Source organism: Strix uralensis, chromosome Z (genome assembly GCF_047716275.1).
Source record: "Strix uralensis isolate ZFMK-TIS-50842 chromosome Z, bStrUra1, whole genome shotgun sequence".
Taxonomy (NCBI): Eukaryota; Metazoa; Chordata; class Aves; order Strigiformes; family Strigidae; genus Strix; species Strix uralensis.
The window spans coordinates 72,390,234-72,409,372 of NC_134012.1; the positions used below are offsets into that span (position 1 = coordinate 72,390,234).

General features: G+C 42.4%; 1 protein-coding gene across 10 annotated transcripts in view; it reads left to right on the plus strand.

Moving 5' to 3' along the window:
• Positions 1-4,613: 4,613 nt before the first annotated feature.
• SEMA4D (semaphorin 4D) overlaps positions 4,614-19,139 on the plus strand; it is a 103,575-nt gene continuing 89,049 nt past the window's right edge. For 8 of the 10 annotated variants that reach the window (XR_012627145.1, XM_074856504.1, XM_074856506.1 and 5 more), the window contains exon 1: positions 5,483-5,557. The gene's annotated coding sequence lies outside the window, so the exon portion shown is untranslated. Of the gene's footprint in view, positions 4,910-5,482; positions 5,558-5,592; positions 5,695-19,139 lie in introns of those variants that run through there. The other 2 variants (XM_074856501.1, XM_074856499.1) reach the window with 2 other exon arrangements.

Here is a 19,139-nt window from a genome sequence, read left to right on the forward strand (position 1 = left end):
CATGGTTGTCTGCGTGCTGACAGGAATTAATTGGCTTGTGCATTAGTTGAAGCAGATGTCTAGTAGGAGAACAACAGCAACTATGAGTTATATGTTTTAAAGTTAGTATTCTTTTCTTATCAAGGTCCAAACTTGGAGTCTACAGATTTTAGCTTGGTAATTCAGCTGAAATTACAGGCATTGGTACAAGTCAAAGAATCTCACCAGTCTTACGATCCTTTCTGAGTAAACTGGCATGTGTGGAAAGAAATTGGATTAAGATGATATGCTGAATGATAAAAAGGCAAACTCTTCACTCACTACATAAAGGAGACAGGTCTGTGGCTATTAACTTTTACCATCAAATTTGTCACCAAATCCCTTATAGTTCCATTTTTTAATTTGTATTTGTGAAGTGTGATATGAAGCTACTAGTCTATAAACACAACTGTGGAAAATATGAAGAAGTCATAAGTTATTGTAGTAGTGCAGGCAATAAAAATGTAGGGTTCATATAGGAAGACTGCAAGCTTAGTATAAAGTTTATAAATTTATTGATCCATTACTGCTAAACTCTACATTTGCTTTTCCTGTGTTAACAACAGCACGCCTTTGGTTTCATACTTACCCCACACCTATAGTTTAATATCGACTTGTGTGAAAAACATGTAATTGAAAATAATTCCTGTGACTGGTGATCAGTCAGTTTAAAAATTTTCATTAACTTTGATCTTTTTGAAAATGTAATTACATTTTCAAAAGAAATTAAAAACAATATATTGAGCTTTAGTTTCTTCATTATTCTTCATGTACTACATTATTAATGTTGCCTCATTGACTTTGTCCCTTGAGGCAGGCACTGCCAACACCTTTTTTATTATTTTTCTTGTTAAAAAACATGTTGTGCGCCCCCCACTAGTCCATGCACCTCTTCCACTACGTAGAGTGGATAAAGTGTCTTTTATCATTCATTTATCATTCATTGACTGCTGATCCTACATCTTTCCATGACAGCTTCCTATGAAAAGACCACGTGAGTGGTTAGATTCTTTATTTTGTACCCATGCACGTAACTTAGCTGTTTGCATAAGCATTGTAGGCACCAAGTATGGACACTGATAAGTGAAAACTATTAAGACAAAATATTTGCTTGAGTTGTATTTTGTCTAGGACCAAAGCATGTCAATAATGTAATTTGCTAGTGATTTCTCATTGTAAAATATGAATGCTTACACAGAACAAAAATGAGGGGAATTCCTACAACTTCTGCCATCCTTCCTTAAATTCATCCTGTTCCTCATCCCTTTAGCAAACATTTTAACAGGCTTTGCAGTGAGATTTAATGGAAACTGGACTACAGATAGCTCTTTTGTCCATTGGTTAGACACTAACCTACAGTCTAGCTCCCCTAAATCTGTTATTCCAGATTAGAAAGTGAAAAGAAGAGAAAAGGAGAATATTCTCTGGCTTTTACAGAGTTCTTGGCCACTAGATCTACCAAAAGAGGAGAAAGAGACCCTCTCTCCCATGTCATCCAGCCATGCACTTCCTCTGCACTACATAATCTAAATGCAGATGTCTGTGCAGCACCTACTAGTTCCCTGTTTTTCTGTTTTAGACATACAGACACATGGTAAATATAAGGACAGTTTTAAAGACTTACAGTGCATCCTCTACATAATTGCCATGTTTATCCATAATGATATAGGAAGTCTTCAGACCAAAAAAAAACCCCACAGGGTTAGGAGATAACACCCCTTGCCTATTATAATTTAGTTCCATTGGCTCTGTAATTGCAAAAGTGAAGGCAGTGCATTTTCTCTGCCTGATGATGAAGATACAGAAGCAAAAAGTCAAGGTTTTATATGTCTGTGGTTCTGTCACTGCCTCACTGTGTAATATTGCCCAAATCACTTTGAGCTGTCCTGTATCATGCTCCTAGCTAGGATAAAGGGTTAATGGTATTTTCCTACTCTGCAGATAAGTTTAGGTCTATGTCAGTTTTAGTAGTTAAATAATGTTAATCAACATGAATTTGCTGAACTGTGCTTTTAAATGCCTTTTGTGTGCTTATTTTTCTATATTAAGGTTTCCAAAACTGTTTTTATTGTCATGATTGTAAAGTGCATTTAAAATCTGTATTTTTATCATGCTATTTTCCCAAGATTGTTAGTTGAAAAGGTTTTTGAAAATGCATGTTTTCCTCTAGCACTGATTGATATAAATGGCAAATGGTCTAAAAAGTCATGCCATCATAGCAATACAGCAATAAACCAGTATAGCTTGAAACTTTGACTTTGTTTAGAATTGTTCACATAGTCACATTCATTCAACCCAACTATTTATTCTTTTATCCTCTCATCCATTCATTGTCTCACGTACTCTGCTTCTGACCTATTCATTGCATTATATATTGGTCTGCAAACCTCCGGGGATGTTCACTGCCCTTTCACTGACTTACCAAATACCTACCACCTGTTCACTCACTCACTCTTGGACTCATCTGCCCTCACCCTCAGACCTGGCTTGCGTGCCAGCTTTGGTCTTCCTCTCATTCCCTGCTCTCCTCTGGTATCTTCTACCCTGCAGCTTATTTCTTCCTGAGTTTAATTAAGGACTTCAGGTTTAAGAGCACAGTCAGTTGTTATAGCTTTCTTTAACTTTTTCTTGCTTAATTGCTTCTTTCATTTTTTTTCCTGGCACAGATTTGATACAGCTTGCCTAGGCTTAAAATATGCATGTGTATATTCATCCCTCAGCATGATTTCTGAACTGGGTATATTATGACTGAAGCAGTCTTTACATATTATTACTTTGCAGCATGCATTATGTGTACTTCTGAAGATTATGCTTTATTATGCTTATAATGGAGGTTTTTAAAAGCATGTTTCATGCATATCTTTGGAATACTCATTACCGAGTTGCTGTGGTCATGTATTAATAGTTGTTCATTATATGATCTCATTGCCACAGCATGTAGTATCTGAAAGATGAAAATCATTTTTAGCAAACAAATTCAGTTACAATTACTGCGAGGACCAGTGAACCACTAGTTCACATACAATCCAGGCTAATGTTTTAATGGAAAACCTCCCAAATTTGTGTCCATCATGCCTCGGAGACCATTTGTTTTTAAATCCTGTGAAAGATGTCACTTATAATGGGAACTGCTAGGAATTTTCAGTGGTGCAATTTATGCTACTTGCTATATGCTCCCGACACTGTTATTATTAGGGCATTTCCTTCTTCTCAACAAATCCCTGTTGGTAACACATTTCACTTGAAAGAAGATCCTGAATGTGGCTAAGAATCTGTTGCTTGACAAGGTCCAAATATCAATTCCTTGTTTTACCCCTGACCTTTCAGTCTGTGATACTCCACAGGTTTTACTGAAAATGGTGATTGAAAACTGCCATATACAAATGAACAATGTAATTCTTAAAGGTCATGAAATCTAGCCTGGATGGAGATAACAGAAGTAATGGTAATTTTGTCTTTGTGCTAGCCTTTGCACTGGTTCCCTGTGCCGCTCTGAGTTTTTGGGAGCTTGTGCAGACCGTAGGCTCCCTGGAGAAACCTGACCAAACCCTTGTGATTTTCCTACTCTATGCTAAGAACTGCCCTAGCCTAGAATTTGTACAATGCAAAGGACATTTAAAAAGCACCTTTGTTTCTTCCCTTGGAATATTATTTCATAGCTGTATCCCTCAGGAGACACTTAAAGTCTTGTCTGGGAAACTTTTGCTGGTATATTAATACCAGCAGCTGGTCCCAGGGGAGATGCTGCTGGTATAAATTTCAGCAATTTCCCAAACACAATATGATAAGGATTTTTTATGCTGCTACTATATTTGCAGTAGGGATTTTCTGACATGGGTTCAAGCATTTGACCCTTTTCACCCTCTTAGCAGATGCAGGTAAATTGTCAGAACCCTTCCCAGCAGACGCTGCGTCCTCAGCTCCTTCTGCTGCCCATTGCTTTTGCCTCCCAGAGCTGGGTGTGACTACTTGCTTTTTTGTGCTTCAGATCTAATGTTTTGATGGTGTGTGACCCTGTTTGATGTTAACAGTGTGATGGATGCTGGTGGCCTAAGTTAAATCACCCTTTTGAAAACGTGATGAGGGGAAGTGGATTTCCCAGTGTTTTCCACACAACAGTGAACTGTTCACTGGCTATGCTAAAATCCTCCTTCAAACCTGACCGTTTCAAATACCCTGAAATATCAAGGTGGCCAGATCTTGCCTTTCATGTAAATTTTCTTCATCTGACGTTATTATCATGACTCTATGTGTTTAAGATGCCCTGTTTCCTCAATAATTTCATTTTGACAGTATTCTCAGCTATACCTAATGTGAATTACAGATATTAGAAACTGACTGTCATGTTATTGTAACAATGCATACATATTGCATAATGCTGGAATTAGGTCAGCTAGTAAAGCAAATGACAAGACCCGATAAACTAAGTATTTTGTTCAGTCTAGCTTAAATGACTCCTGTTACCAGAGCTATTAGTAATCAAATGACATTGGATATCACCTGTTCCACAGCAATAAAAAAACCCCCAGTCATCCATGTGTTGGTTCATGTCATTCATCAGAACAGTCACCACAGGCATGCATGGACATGATGGTAATCAATAACTCATCAGTGACTCAGCAGAAGCATCCCAGGTGAGATCTGTGCAGTCACTGACCTGTTTGGTTTTTTGTTTTTTTTTTTTTTTTTTTGTGCCAAGCTGCTCCTCCTTTAATATTACCAAGCAGTCACCTACGCGGGCCTATGCTTTAAGGTACAGTAATCCCAGTAATGTTTGCTTTCAATATAAATCATTCATATTTCCGTTGTGCCAGAGCTGCACCCCGGATGCGATTTGCTCTGCGGTCTGCAGCGAGAGGATCCATCCTGCCCGAGATGAGACCGAGCAGGAGTAAGGGAACGGGAATGGGAATGTGACAAGCAGCACTGGGCGCGAGGAGGCGAGGCGGCTGTTGCACAACCTGATTAAATTGCGGGGGCATCGCATCTGCTTTCGGCAGAAGTGCCTCAAAACCTTCTCAAGCCATGCAGCCCTCAAATCGTTAGGGAGGAGCCAATTCGCTGGTACCATGGCCGGGGGTGTCGTCGGGCGGGCATGATCAAGCTGTTGCCCTCTCCGGCCGGACCCTGCAGGGGTGCTGTCGTTAATGGGGGATGCGCTCGGGAAGGGGAGAGGAAAAAACAACAGAGTTTATTGAGAAGAGGACGGCGCAGCCCCCCGCCCGAGCGCCGCCGGCGCGGGGGCAGGCGCCCCGGGCCCCCCCGGACAGCGAGGGCCGGGCCCGCCCCCCGGCGCCGCACGGCTGCAGCCTCGCTCCGGGCGGGTACTGCCGCCCGGCCCTGCCCGCCCCCCGCGGGCCTCGCCGCCATACTGCGGGGCAACCCAAACTTGTTACAGACGGGCACCAACTCCTCCTCCTCGTCCTCCTCCTCCCGCCGCCCTGCCCCCGCCGGCGCCGGGAGGCGGGGGCTGCGGCGGCCCAGCCTGTCGCGGCGAAGGCGCCGAGGAGAGCGCGGGGAGCGCCGGAGACCCCCGCAGGTAGGAGCGTCCGGCCGGGGGGGGGGGAGGAGGCGGCGGCGGCGGGGGGGAGGAGGAGGAGGAAGAGGAGGAGGCGGCGGCGCTGGTGGTGGCGGCGGCGGAGGAGGCAGCGGCAGGGCGGCCGCCGCTGGGGCGAGGTAGGTGCGGGGGCTGCCGGGGCGGTGGGCGGGCGCCCCGGTGGGGGTGGCGGGTCGCGGGTCTGCAGCGCGGCGGGGATCCGGGCGGGCGGTGCCGGCACACCTGCGGAGCGGGGCCTCCGCCCCAGTGGGGCCGAGCCCGCCGCCGGCTCCGGGGAGGGGGCGCGGGCGGCGGCAGCCCCCGCCGGAGCGGCGCGGCCGGAGCGAGGCGGAAGGAGGAGCCCCCCGCGGCAAGTGAGCACGGTCTGGCAGGTTTATAAATGTGCTTTTTCTCCCACCACCCCCACGCCCCGCTGACGCCCGCTCCCCGCGGCGGCTCCCCCAGGTGCGTCCCCGGGGCAGCGCCTGGGCCCCCGTGCCGGTCTCGGCTGCACCTGCCGCGGCGGCGGCGCGGGGCGGGGGCCGGCGGCGCCTCCTGCGTGGTGTGAGTGTGACTGCGGGGCGTTCTCGGGAGGCGGCCCGGTGGTTTCCGAGTGCCAGCCCAGGTTGCCATTAGTGTGTCTGGACACTGGGAGGAGGCTGCTGCCTGCCGGGAGCCGCCGTCCCTTACTCGACGAGTAGCAGGCACTGGTCTGGGTGCTTGCGCTGGGGAAGCCGGCTGCACATGTTTTGAAGAGCTATTACGTGCTGTTTTATTTTCTCAGCTGTCAGGAGAGTTTAAATCAGGTCTGCACAGAAGTGCAGAGTTTGCAAGGGATGGGTAAAGCGACATAAAGAGTTTCCTGTCTATTCCTGTTTGTCCTGCAGCTAATTACGAGGGTATGTCTTTACTGCTTCGGGGAGGTGTGGGCTGTTTGGGCGGCGTTTTCTGCGTATACGAAAGCACTGAGCATCATCGGTGTTTAAGGGAGAAGAAGTGGATGAATGTAGCGATTGTTGCAGCTCGTTTCTATTATGTGACTGCCATTAGCCGGGAGGGGAACAGGAGCTCGTTCCTGCCCTGGTGGGGAGAGAACCTGATGGATCTGCAGGTTGAAGGGCTTTTTCATGTCCGCTCTTCGGTTTCATGCTGAAACATTTTCCTGCCTTCCTCTTACCTCCTGCTTTATTATCGGGTACCTCTTGCAAGGAGATGCTTCAACTGAAAAATGGGAAACATCACCTTTGAGTCTATGACACCCAAGTATTCTAGTAGGCTCTGGAAATCAATGTAGTAGTAAAGCCTCTTATTTCAAATTCCTACAGTAATTAGTGGTGGACTGTTGACTCCTTTATGGCCATCAGGCTCAGAAATAGCTACTGATCTCATACTCCCTTTTGGATACCTATACAGAGGTTTTGTTAGAGAGCTGTTCAATGACTTCTTTTATTAGAAAGCGTGTGAGTTTAGGCAGTTGTGCAAGTGCACCTGAAGGAAACCGTGCTGCCTGCGCGCCTCTGGGGAAGGCGTGTGAGAGGCCGAGCCGGAGTGGGGGTATCATTTACAGGCTGGGTTAGAAAGGGGCCTTGTAAGAGAGAGAACCGAGTAGCTCGTGTATGGTGGAACCCTTTATGTACTCTGTCCCCTGTTGCACAGGGAGGTGTGCGAGTACAGTGTGCTGCCTGGGGTGAGCAGGATGTCCATGGGCGCTCGTAATTCTTTCGGGTAGCAGAGACGAGGAGGTGCAGGCGACTCTTTTCCACTGAAAGCAAATGAGTGGCAAGGGAGTTGGTTTCTACGTTTATGTTCATCAAGGAAAAAAACCCAAAGCGTTGTAAATGTAGAACTGTCTTGACAGATGAAGTCTGTCTGTACTGGGATTTCTTGACCTAGAGAGGAAATAATGCACATTCCCTCCCCCATCCTACCCCCACCCCCCCTCCCCCAAAACAGGCAATTACTTTGTGTACACTTTGTGATGGTCAGGGGTTGCTGCAGAGTCTACTGACAAAAGCTGTTTGCATTCATACCTACCAAAACAGGTCTATAGCTGTTTTCTTTGGGTTTTTTTGAAAGAAACAAAAGCCATTGTAGCTTGGGGGAGGGCGGTAGCTCCTTCCACAGTGAATTTGATGTGAGTGGATTTATTTCAAAACTGTAAGACTGATTCACACATTTTTCTTGACACTGTAAGTACAGGTGTGCCTGGAGACTTCGTTTAATATGCTGTGTTGCCCTCTCTTTGCTGGTGTTATGATTTAGTCCCCTCTCCTCCCCAAATATTACACTAAACACTTGATAACCTTTTGTTAACCTACTTGCATGGGTACAGCTGTGCCCTGCCAAAAGTGTGTGACTTTACACCACTTAGAGGTCCTGCAAGAAGGAGAGATGATATGGATGCCCTGGTGCTTCCCTCACTGGCCTGCCTCTGAGCAGCTGAGCTTCAGCATTACCCTCTTCGAGCAGCCACTTGCTGGGGAGGAGTTGGAGACCTCTTGGAGAGGATCTGTAATCTGCTCAGGGCCTCTTGACTGTAGTTGGAGACTGCACTGTGCTCACTCCGCTGGGTGCTCTCGTGCTCTCTCCCAGCCTACTTAGGGGGGTGCGTATTGAATGAACATGTTGATGTTAAAATATGTTGTTTTAGATGTTTTCTTGCAGTTATGTAAGTGGAGGTCTCTTTCAGTCATGCCAAAGTTCATTCCTGATCTGGGCTGCTAGTGTTAGAATTAATACTTGCATATGCCACCTAGTTTGCAAAAGGTGTTGGATAAATTGATAGATGGTTGTGCCTTACTCCAATTCTAAGGATGGCTTTCCATAGTGGGACTCTTATTTAAATCAGTGAAAATAACTGCGATAGAAGTGCCGCAGGATTTTGTGTTATCTCTGAACTCTTCAAGTGTTTCATTTTAGTCGTCCCCCCCCCGCCCCCGGAAAAATGGAATCTCAAGCCACAGTTGTTGCAATAGGGACTTTGTAGATCATAAGAAAATAAAGTATTTCCCCTGAATGTTCACAGATGAGGTTATTTATCCCAGTTTTTGGTGTGCAAAGGTAACTTGAAATGAGTAGTGACAGGGAAGGAAAGATGTAATTGCCGAGGTTGACTAACGTTTCTTGTATCCCCTCAGTACTTTTAAGTGCTGAATCTTGTAAATATTCATATAATTCTATGATTTAAATGAATTGAAAAGCAGTTTCTAAAGGTGCATGACCATGAAAAGTGTTAATCGTGAATGGATGCTGATGTACCATGCTTCCCTCTAAACTGAGGTTTAATTACTTGTAGACGTGACTGAGAGAATTTTTCACAATGTTTTACTTTTAGAAAAATGCACGGAACAGTAATATATTCCAGGTAGCATGTGGCAATAAGGATGGTAATTTAGAGGTGACAACAAAAAGAAGCAAAGCAGGTCATAAACTTCCTTGAGTTATCCTTTAAAGGTTTCTTTTTTTACACTTGTATGTAAATTACTGTTGGAAGTTTAAAATGAGAATTCAGATTGTCATTATTGTGGTAATATTAAACAGTTTTGGGGTGTTCTTTGTTGTGCTTAATACTCAGCTGCTGTATGCCATGTTTAGTTAGCTGAAGAAAGGTGTGACCAATTGAGAGGTAGTGTAACAAGCAAGGAGCTGGTAAGGGCTTTTGGCTGTTTTATTGGATTTTTCTTTCCCTGAAGCTTTCCCCCTCCTCCCATCTAACTGATCATTTCTCTGATGACTAAAGCGGTGTTTTTTAAGGCCGCCTTCATCTGTCTTTGCATAGTCCCATGCTTGGGTGACTTGGTACGAAGGTGGAAGTGTATTGAAAAGAATGAGGAGGGTCCTACTTGACTGGTGTCTTGAGTTTCCAGAAGGTGAAGTGGCCGCAGAGTTGCTTTTCAGTCTAGCACACAGTTGGTTGTGTACCAGGAGGAACCTGAGAAAGCCAAAAGGATACTGCTGCAGCAGCTACCATTTGGAGAGGTGACTCACCTGTGTGTTGACGTAGCTGTGCAGGCTGAGTGGAAGCTGTTTTAATTGTTTCCCTCCTGAGATGAGGGTTTTGTCTTTGTTTCTTGGATGAGTTAGTAATGAAAGGAAGGAAAATGACTTTTTCTGTTTCCACAACTCTTCAGTTACAAAGCAAAAAGTAGCACTTCATATCTCAGGCTGATGCATGCCATCACCTTGGATGGGGAAGTTACAGGTCGTCTTGTCCAGAACTGGATTAACCAGGTCTTGCATTTAATTGTGTTCTGGCCAGAAAGCTTTTATGGTCTGTCTTTTATCTACCTGTAAACTTCCAGGAATGCAAAGGGCTGCTCAGCTTTCTGGAGACATTGCTGTAGCCTGCCTTCCCTTAGAGGGCAGTTATTACCTGTGGTAAGAAGGGTGTTGTGCTCCACTTCTGTTAACCTAGGGTGTCCAGGAGCAGTTCTGTCCCTTCCTGCTTCCTGCCACACCAAGCAGTGCACCAGCAAGCTTCTGGGTACATGGACACGTTTCTGAAAATGGCATGAGTAAATAAGAAAAAAAATATTTTTGGTACTGTTAGTGTGGTGTGTTTTTTTTTTTTTTATGATGGGCTGGAGAAAGGAAGGAAAAAAGGCGCGCTTTTTTTTTCCAGTGGGGAGGCATGCATGTTATTTGTCAAAAATCTCGGTCACAGTACTACAAACAAGTGTTTTAAAGCACCAAACAGCAGCCTTTACTTCAAGAGTATGTTTTTATGGGGCTTGAGGGGGAAACAGATGACAAATTAGTAAAAATTTGGAGTATTGATATGAGCAGATAAGGAACTTTTCTGAAGAGAATAAAGTTAATTGAACCCCATGTATCAAGTATAGAACAAGTTTGTTGGTAATCTAGAAATAATACTCAATTTCCTGTCTTTCCCTCCTCATCCACCTATTTCTTTTTTCTCTCTGTTCATGTACACCAGTGAACTCATAATCCACCAAGCATTTTCTGTATTGATCCTCTTAAAAAATTAGCATTAGCCTATATATGAGACAGGCCAAAGAGGATTGAACACTGTGCTGCAAAATTAGCACCTCTTGGCCTCGTTGCAAGGACAGGCAGGTTCCCCGTCTCTAAAGAGTGCTTTTGGTGCTGGGGTACGACATGGGCTTGAGAGGAGAACAGGTGATCATGTGTTGTGAGGAGCTTGATTTGTGCATTCCTGTGCAGGGCTGAGCAGATGTGTAGGTGGTGGAGCACTGATATGAAAGTGACTAGGAAATGTATGGAATTAGCAGACTGAGAAGTCCTGACGTCCTTAGTGCATCTGACTACTCAACTGAGCTGTGAGACAGAAGAGGATATGTAAAGCATGGAAAAGTTTATGGAGACAGGCATTTCTGCTGGGAAAGCAGGCAGGAGAGCAGAAACTTCTGCAAACTTCGTTAGCTCTTTGCTGGTATGCAGCAGAGACATCAACTGGTTGTCTGGAATCCGCTAAAGCAGGTCTGACACAACTGCAGCGAGGTGAGACGGAGCGGGAAGGCTGGTGTACCCCTGTGGTTGAATATGGCCTGCCAGGTCCACACAGATTTGCATGCATTGCAAATGGCAGAGCGGGAGGAGAAGGGGGAAAAATGCATGAAATGTGATTATAGTTCTTGCTTTGTTCAAGAGTATTTTTCAGGGGCAGGCTTTAACTGTGTTTCTGCTGAGTTTTTCCTTCTTCTCCTGCTATAAAGCAGGCATTCTTCTTGCCCCAGATGATTGTTTTTTATATGTATATGCTCAGTTGTACTTGATTTTTCTTTTTTTTAATAAACAAATGATGCTCTATGAACTTTGCCATTGTATATACAAAGACATGCATAGAAATGTGAAGGCTTTTTTTTTTTTTAAAGAATGTCTTTGTTCTCATTTCCACTGAAAGAGATAATGTGTTTTGGTTGTTTGTTACTGGAAAAACAATGCAGGATGTAGGGAAGAGACCTAGAGCTGTGAAAGTTCTTGGATTTGTGTTTTGAATCCTCTCAGAGTAAATTGGATGTGTTATGGGGAGAACGGAACAGTATAGACTTTTTTTTTTTAAATGAAGTGCACTATGAATTTATGTCTTGAATCAGGTCATTGAGGTTTCTGCTTGGCTTTGCTTAGGTTGTTGTAGGTTAACTCCCAGGTTTGAAATACTTCAGAAGGAACTAGCTGTCTCTTGCATTGCTTAGCATAAAATAGGCTGGTCAGAGTTTGTGTGAGGACACACTAAATTTGGTAACTTATCTCTGCAAAATTCATTATCGTACCTTCCTGGTTTGCAAGTTGTCTCTTGCGGCAGTAGGAAAGAATAAACCAGCTATACTTTGTGGTGTTTGAGACTGTTGTATGCACGTAGGTAGCACTGGCTTGATAGCCGGAGTTATAGTAACTTGTGAGAATGTATGTCAATATGATATTTTACAAATACCCTTCTCTGTGCTTTTACCTAATCTAGTAATGTGTGAATTTATTCAGAAAACACTTATTAAATCAGATTTAAGAAATAAAATCCCAGTTGTTAGCGCAAGCAGAACACTTCCCTGAACTGTTCAGTGAAACCAGATGAGATTCCTCTTGCTCACCCAAGGATGTAAGGAAGACAGAGTTTGTGGGAAGAGGCTATACCATTCATCGGACCAATTGGTATAATTGGGAAAGTGATGGGAATATAGACAGGCTTTTTGGACAATCAGTCTTTTCTCAACCTAATCTAATAAAATACTTATCACTCCCTCTGTAAGCTCCATCTTGGATGTTCTTGGTAGGCTCTGTAATTCTTGCCAGACATTGTAGTGTGGTCTGTGAGATACTTCTCTGCATAAATGTGTACTTAATTTGACTATAGTAAGAACTGTCTACATTGCATTTAAAAACAGGTGAGTGTTCTTCACGCAGAAGCTAATAATCAGGGCCCTGACCTTGCTAGCACGTTTGTGTGGGTGGAGCATAGCTGAGGTAGGGGATATGCCTGCAGAGGTTTACCTGTAGAACAGGGGCCCTGCACAAACATCCTGTCCTGACCTTTCAAAGAAACCCAAACAAAAAACATTGCAGTAGTAACAGGGCAGTAATGCTCTAGTTTGTCATTTTGCATATAGAAGTCTGCTGTAGCAATGTGGTGCTCAGAGCTTTTTTTTCTCTCCCACATCTGTTGTTGCTTTTAACAAAAAGTTCGTAAAATGGCCAGAGGCAGGAAATTATGCATTCCTGTTTCCACTCAGCAATTGCATAATTACAAAGGATTTGCTGAGATGCATATGTACACGCACACAGATCCCCTTCGGTAGTTGGCTGGAGATGTACCCTACCTGAAGGGTCCATTTGTCAGAAAATTAGTTGTCCATCAGAACTGTAGGTGTAAAGAAAATAAGTAACTTCGATAGAACTAATATTCCGCTTCCCACCCCCCCCCACCCCCCCACCCCCCGAGAACCCAAACCAAAAAACCCTACAAAGCCACTAAAAAGTATCTGTCTTTTTCTAAGGACTAAGATTTTTTTTTTTTCCTGTTAAAATCTGGTATTATTTAGATGAGAGAATGGCTGCCTTTTTCCTCTTGAAATTATTGGGATTTTAAAAAATCTGTAGTTACATGTTTAGATGCTTAGCCCTATTGAAATAAGTTTACTATTCAATTGATTCTCTGTGTCAGTGAAATTGATAAACAGCCTTGAAAGGTCATCCTGATTATCTGCTAGGTAAGTGAGACATATAATGGCCTTTTCATTTCACTTCTTTCAAACAGGAGGGATTATATGATAAATAGGTAGAACAGACCTTTTCATAGGCTTGAGAGCTTTCTTCTCTGTGCAATTCTGTCCCCCCAAAGAATTAAAAAAAAAAACCCAAAACAAAAGGCAAAAAACCCAACCTATATGTATACATTCACAGCATATTAATTGTTTAAACTGTTTAACTAGCTATTTTCAATGAGGGTGGATACTACTGAAACAATTTTGTCTTCAAATATGCAGATAAGTATTTCTGAATGTGTTTTGAAACTCATATTTTATGTGTCTAAGGGATTTATTATTGCAAAGGCAGAGGGTGTGTGACAAATCTATTGCATATGAACGTGTATGGCTGAGTAAATTATATGTGTGCTATTTGCTCACAAAATTACCATGCTGATAAGGATACATTTTCAAATGGTTGAATTTGCCTATTTGGAATTGATTTTTTTTTTTTAAAGGGATCTGCATGCTTCTCTCCTGAAATGAGCGTGCTATGTACATAAATTGATTGTGCATCAAGTGGTACATACTGATATTCAGGAATTCCACTGAGGTTTTTAAGAACTTTTTTTTTCCTACTTTAGTACTGACAGGGGAAAAAGTATGCATTATACAGAGCCTGTCTTCTGTTCTCTAATTTAATTGTTGGCTTTTATGAGAGTTCAGTTCCTGTCGCTGCATGTCTGCCTCTGTTTTTCTTCATAGCTGTGCCTTCATCTTCTGGAATAGGATGCAGATTTATTGTATGTCAATTGCTTTGGAAAAAGAAATTTCTCAGCAGATTATGAAATGATGCTTTTCATCAGATGAAGCATCTGATGGCCTTTGCACTCTGGTTTCTGCTTAGTGTTTGCCGAGAATTCTGTACGCATTGAAGATCAATTTGCTGCTGTATGAAGGATGGTGCTGAAATAGGTGTGGGAGTGTGTGGAGGGGAAGGGGTGAGTGCAGCAGAAAATCCCTTGACCAGGAGTAGTTAATGTTTGTCTGTGAAAGGTGAATGGAGTCAGCGGTGCTAATTTCTATGCAATAAATGGGCTTTGGGAGTCAAAGGTGTTAATGTGACTTTGTCATTACATGGAGCTTGGTGGTGGAGGGAGCTTTGAGTTTCCCACAGAGACATCTTGGCCTGCGTATTTCCATGGCAACTGCCATCACTTACAGATTTATAACCTTTGATTAAAGATATGAGAAGAAGGGGAAAATCTTTTAAACATTACAAATGTAAATCTTTAACTAGATCTTTCATTTTAACAATATTAGTTTTTTATATTCCTTGGAGTGTGGGGGTTTTATAAGGAATGCAGCTGTCCCTTCCCCATTTGGTAGACTTTGATATGACATTTTGGGGCAAATGTGATGTTCTGGAGATAGCTATCTGACTTTGATCATAGCTGCACTGACATCACCAATATAGTTGCTATTTATTTACATTAGTGTATTTTGTACCAAAATTATACTTGAAGTCTGTTGTGCAAGGAGATTTGTCTCTGATGAAAAGATTTGGGGGAAAAATCTAGTTCTCGACTGAATAAAACATATTTTTAAAGAGGAGGAACATGAGATATACCCCAAATTATAGTCTCTTAAGGAGTATAATAGCTGATATGCAAAAGCCTTATGCTAATGGCAAGAACAAGCTGTTGCTGCAGAAACTGAGGCTTATTAACTATGTGCAAGGGCATGTTTATGCTTGATGTGTCTTCCCGTCTCTCCCTCCTCTACCTCCTCTACCCCACTTGCATGTTCTTGAAAGTATTTTACTTCATGGTGTGGTGGCCATGTAGCAGTGCTGTGGAAGAAATGCTCTCTCTTCAAGTCAGGTATTCTCACATCAAATGCTCAGGTGCAGCATGTTACACTTTCTGGGAATTTTTCACTGCTGTAAAGCAATGGAATTTTGAAGCAAATTGACTAATTTTCTATTACGTTTTTCTGCCTTTTTTTATCCTGCTTTTTTTTTTCCCCTTGCCACCTGCCACTGTTTTTGAATCATCCTTGGGGAGATGGAGGAAATATAATGAGTATACCAGTGGATTTCATGTTTATACTACAAATAGTTGAGCTGTAATGTCAGGACTAGTGCAGTGGGAACTCTGAAGAGGGATGAAATAAAGAAGAAATGTTTTTCTTCTGTGCCTTTCAGGCAGCTGAAATGTGGTTTTGCTTTGGACTAATCAGTGTTGCCTGTAGGTTAGGGCAGAAGTGGCTGGCCATGACTAACTCAGTGAGAGAAAATGACAAATGTAAAGGGATGTTTTGCTAGGACTGCATGCTGAATTTCTCCAGCATTTTGCCATCACTTCATTTCTTTCAGAAGAGATGTATAGATACTGCTAAGCCTAATGTCTGGTGATTGGTAGTTTAAATGGACAGGGCTGGCTATGGTTGCCAAAACAGGGAGTTTTACTGCTACAGATGTATTGTTCCATCTGAATTTCTAAGGCTGAGCACACTGTATGGTTATTAGTAGCCTCATGTGCTGCTTCCACTGGGAGCGTGAAGGGCCCCTCGTGCTGCTCTTGTATGAGCCGTTCTCATTATTTGAGAAAGTTTTTAGTACTGAAAGACCTGGTTGGTTACTGTGGAAAGTTCATAACAACTATGCAAACATGACTGGAAAGGTCATGATATTGGGATATTTATAAGGATGTCCTCCATTGAGAAAGAAAAGAACTTAGAGGAAAAGTTACAAGGCATTGTGAAATAATTTTTTAATCCAGGCTAGCTATGGATATTGATGCTGTTATTAATCCATCCAATTTTTGATTGGGAATGGTTTTCAGTAGCTGTTGTGATAGGAGTAAGTACTTCTGGCTACCCTGTGAAATAAGAGAAATAACTTTCTCTTGGGATCTAAGTATGCTTTTGAAAAGCAGCAGCATACAGAGGTCATCCTGATGTCAGGACTGTATATGTCAAATGGATTTAGCATAGTTAACAGCATTTCCCACCATTTTCATGAATCAGAGAGGTGGGGTTTGGGATTAGTCCAGTCTTTTTTATTTTTTTTTTTTAAATAGTCAGAGGATGAGGTGGTGTGTTGACAACTTTAGTTTTTAAGCAGAGTTAAAACAACTGCATTTTAAGGCTGAAGCAACTGTTGATCAAGTTGCCTTACCACCTGAATACAAGACATGTGAGTGTATCCAGTTACACGCATGAAGAGGATGTTCATTTGTCTTTTGATGGTGTCAGTGAATCACCGAAGTCACAAACCCCCTTTCTAAGGTGGCTTTGTGCTAGTGGTGACAGGAAAGACACGAATTTTTTGTCAGTTCCTGCAGTGGGGCAGGAGAGCACTCTCATACCTGTCATACAGTGCAGAGAACGAATTGGGTCAGTTCTTGAGGAAAGATCTTACTTGTTAGCTTGCTTCTGTATCATGTACAGCTACAGTTGTGATTGGTATTTTAGGGTCCTGAGAACTTATTCAGGAGCTTTGTGAGGGTTTATGTCCCATTTCATCACTGAGAGAATAACAACAAGCAAGCTTCACATAAATAGTATTTGAAACTTCTGACAGGCAGGTAGAGATGTAGAGGTGGGGAACTGAGTTGTCAAAAATTAATGATCTTGAAAGTGCATGTTGAAGTCTGAAGATGGGTACTTAAAATGCAGTGCAGACTCTGATGGTCCGAACATGTGCCTCTAATTGGAAAGGTGCTGCAGCAGCTCTGAACTCATGTGTTCAGACCATAACATTTGTGGAGTCTTGGTAATCAGTTCATCCAGATCCTGAAGTGTCTGTCTGGATAAAGCTCAGTGGGAACAGAGACGTACATAGGAGAAAATATTGTAGCCTTTGTTCAGAATTTAAATATTTTTGTGTTGGTTTCTGAAAGATGTTTTAATGGTTTCACTAAAAGACCAGTGTGGGTTTTTAATTAGGTACTTTCATTACAGCCAGTACCACTGTGAAAATGTTTGTTTAGATGTCCATGTAGGGTTGTGATTGCTGCAGTGACTTCAAAAGTTCTTCAGATATGATCAAATGACTTCAGGAGGCTTTTTTGAGATGCTTCCTGCGATGTTGAAAATCCTTTGTGATTACATGAGTTCAAGATGTTCAAACCTTTAGTTTTAAGACTTTACACTTCAAAACTGTAAATGTGTTATTAATACTGAGATGCTATATTTAGTTATCTAGGCAAGATGCTGTTACCTTTTTTTTTTCCACACATGGCCACCCGTGAGTGTGCCTTTCCTTCACAGACAAAGGAACCTTTGATTAGCTTTAAAATTAATCAAATATTGACAATAAAGCCACAAGCATTTTATAGGCCATACATACTATCTAATACTGGCATGCATTAAGATTCTTCTGGGAAGCAAGGATATTAAATAAAGTTTTATTGCTGAGATACTGACAGTAATGATGCCTATTGATTTCAGTGTGCAAAGAGGAAAAATACAGAGTTTTGAGTCACTGTTTTTTTTTTTTTTTAGCAAGTCATTTTTTGAAAATGTATTGATGAAACTATTTGTACTGTTGTGAGCCAGAACACTGTCAGGTGGGTACTGCCAGTACTGGAACAAGCAACTTTATTGTTTCCTGAATCATCCTGAGTAGGAATGTGAAAGCCAAAACTGTAATAAAACGGGATGATTATTTCTTTTCCCTCAGAGAGGAAAGCTGTAGCTCAAATTCAATTTAGTTTTAATTCTTGATGTTTCATTTCCTTTACTTCAAAGCAGTTGATTAAAACATGGCTGATACTTTGCTTTTAAAGACAAGTATATTCCATGGGATTTAGAATTCAGGCTTCATTAAAATTAAAACCACTTTAGTCTAAATTTTAATATCAAACTGTTTAGATATGTACATGGGTAGAGCAAAGTTGGTATTAGTGACCGAAGTGTAAAGTGACTAGTATACATAGGTTATATAAATCAGGCTATATGTATAGCATTTCTAACACTTAGGACAAAGAAGAATTGTACATAAGGTTTGCTTTTTGGCTGCCTGAAGTTCTTAATGTTGTCATGTACAACAAATGTACACATAGCCATCTGTTCTCTTTGCAAATGATGTGCTACAGATAGCCACATTGGCACAGATTTTCCAGACACATTGGGCTGAACCAGCAGTGGAATGTGTGCCAGAGGGTTAAGTGTGTAGAACAAGAGGCAGGGCATGCGATATCCAGCACATCACCATTGTCTTTTCTGGGACTTTGCTGTGATTTGTAAAGTTTGTGCAACAATCCTTCAAAACCTTGTGCTTGTATTACTACTTGCAGTGCTAGGGTTTGTGACAGAGGCAGTGAGTGGGAGGGTGGGAGCTGTTCACTTTCATCTACAGCAAAATTCAGCGGAGCTCTGTCTTGTAAGCCCAGCTATCAGCCAGTGGGCTACTCACAGGGGTAAAGTACTTGTGCTTGTTTCGGGATTGGGCTTTGTGGCAGGCGGAAATTGGAGTTCACCGAAACAGCCAAGTATTTGCTGCAATGGTTGTGGCATACTTCTGGATTTACCACTGCTCAGCTCTTTGGCAGGAGGACAGAGCAATCTGGTCCAGAGCCTGAGGTCAGCTACTCGGGCTTTTACATCTGAGAGGCATGTGGAACAGCCTAGCTCTGAAATTGGTAAAGGGAAAGAAACAGCATCTGCAGAAAGGCCGTCTGCAGAGATGAAAACACATCTGCGAGCTTTAATGCGTGCTGTGTAATGACTGTCTTCGTGCACAGGGGTCATGTATATGTGCATTATACAGGAATACATTGATTAATCAAGGAAGTGTTCTAGTGTGAAAAGGAAACTGTTAAAAATGTGGGCTTTTCAGTAGCATTTCCCTTTCCCCGGCTCGGCTCTGTCTACTGAAATAATGCAGTATATTTGCTTCTTGACTTGAATGTATTAAG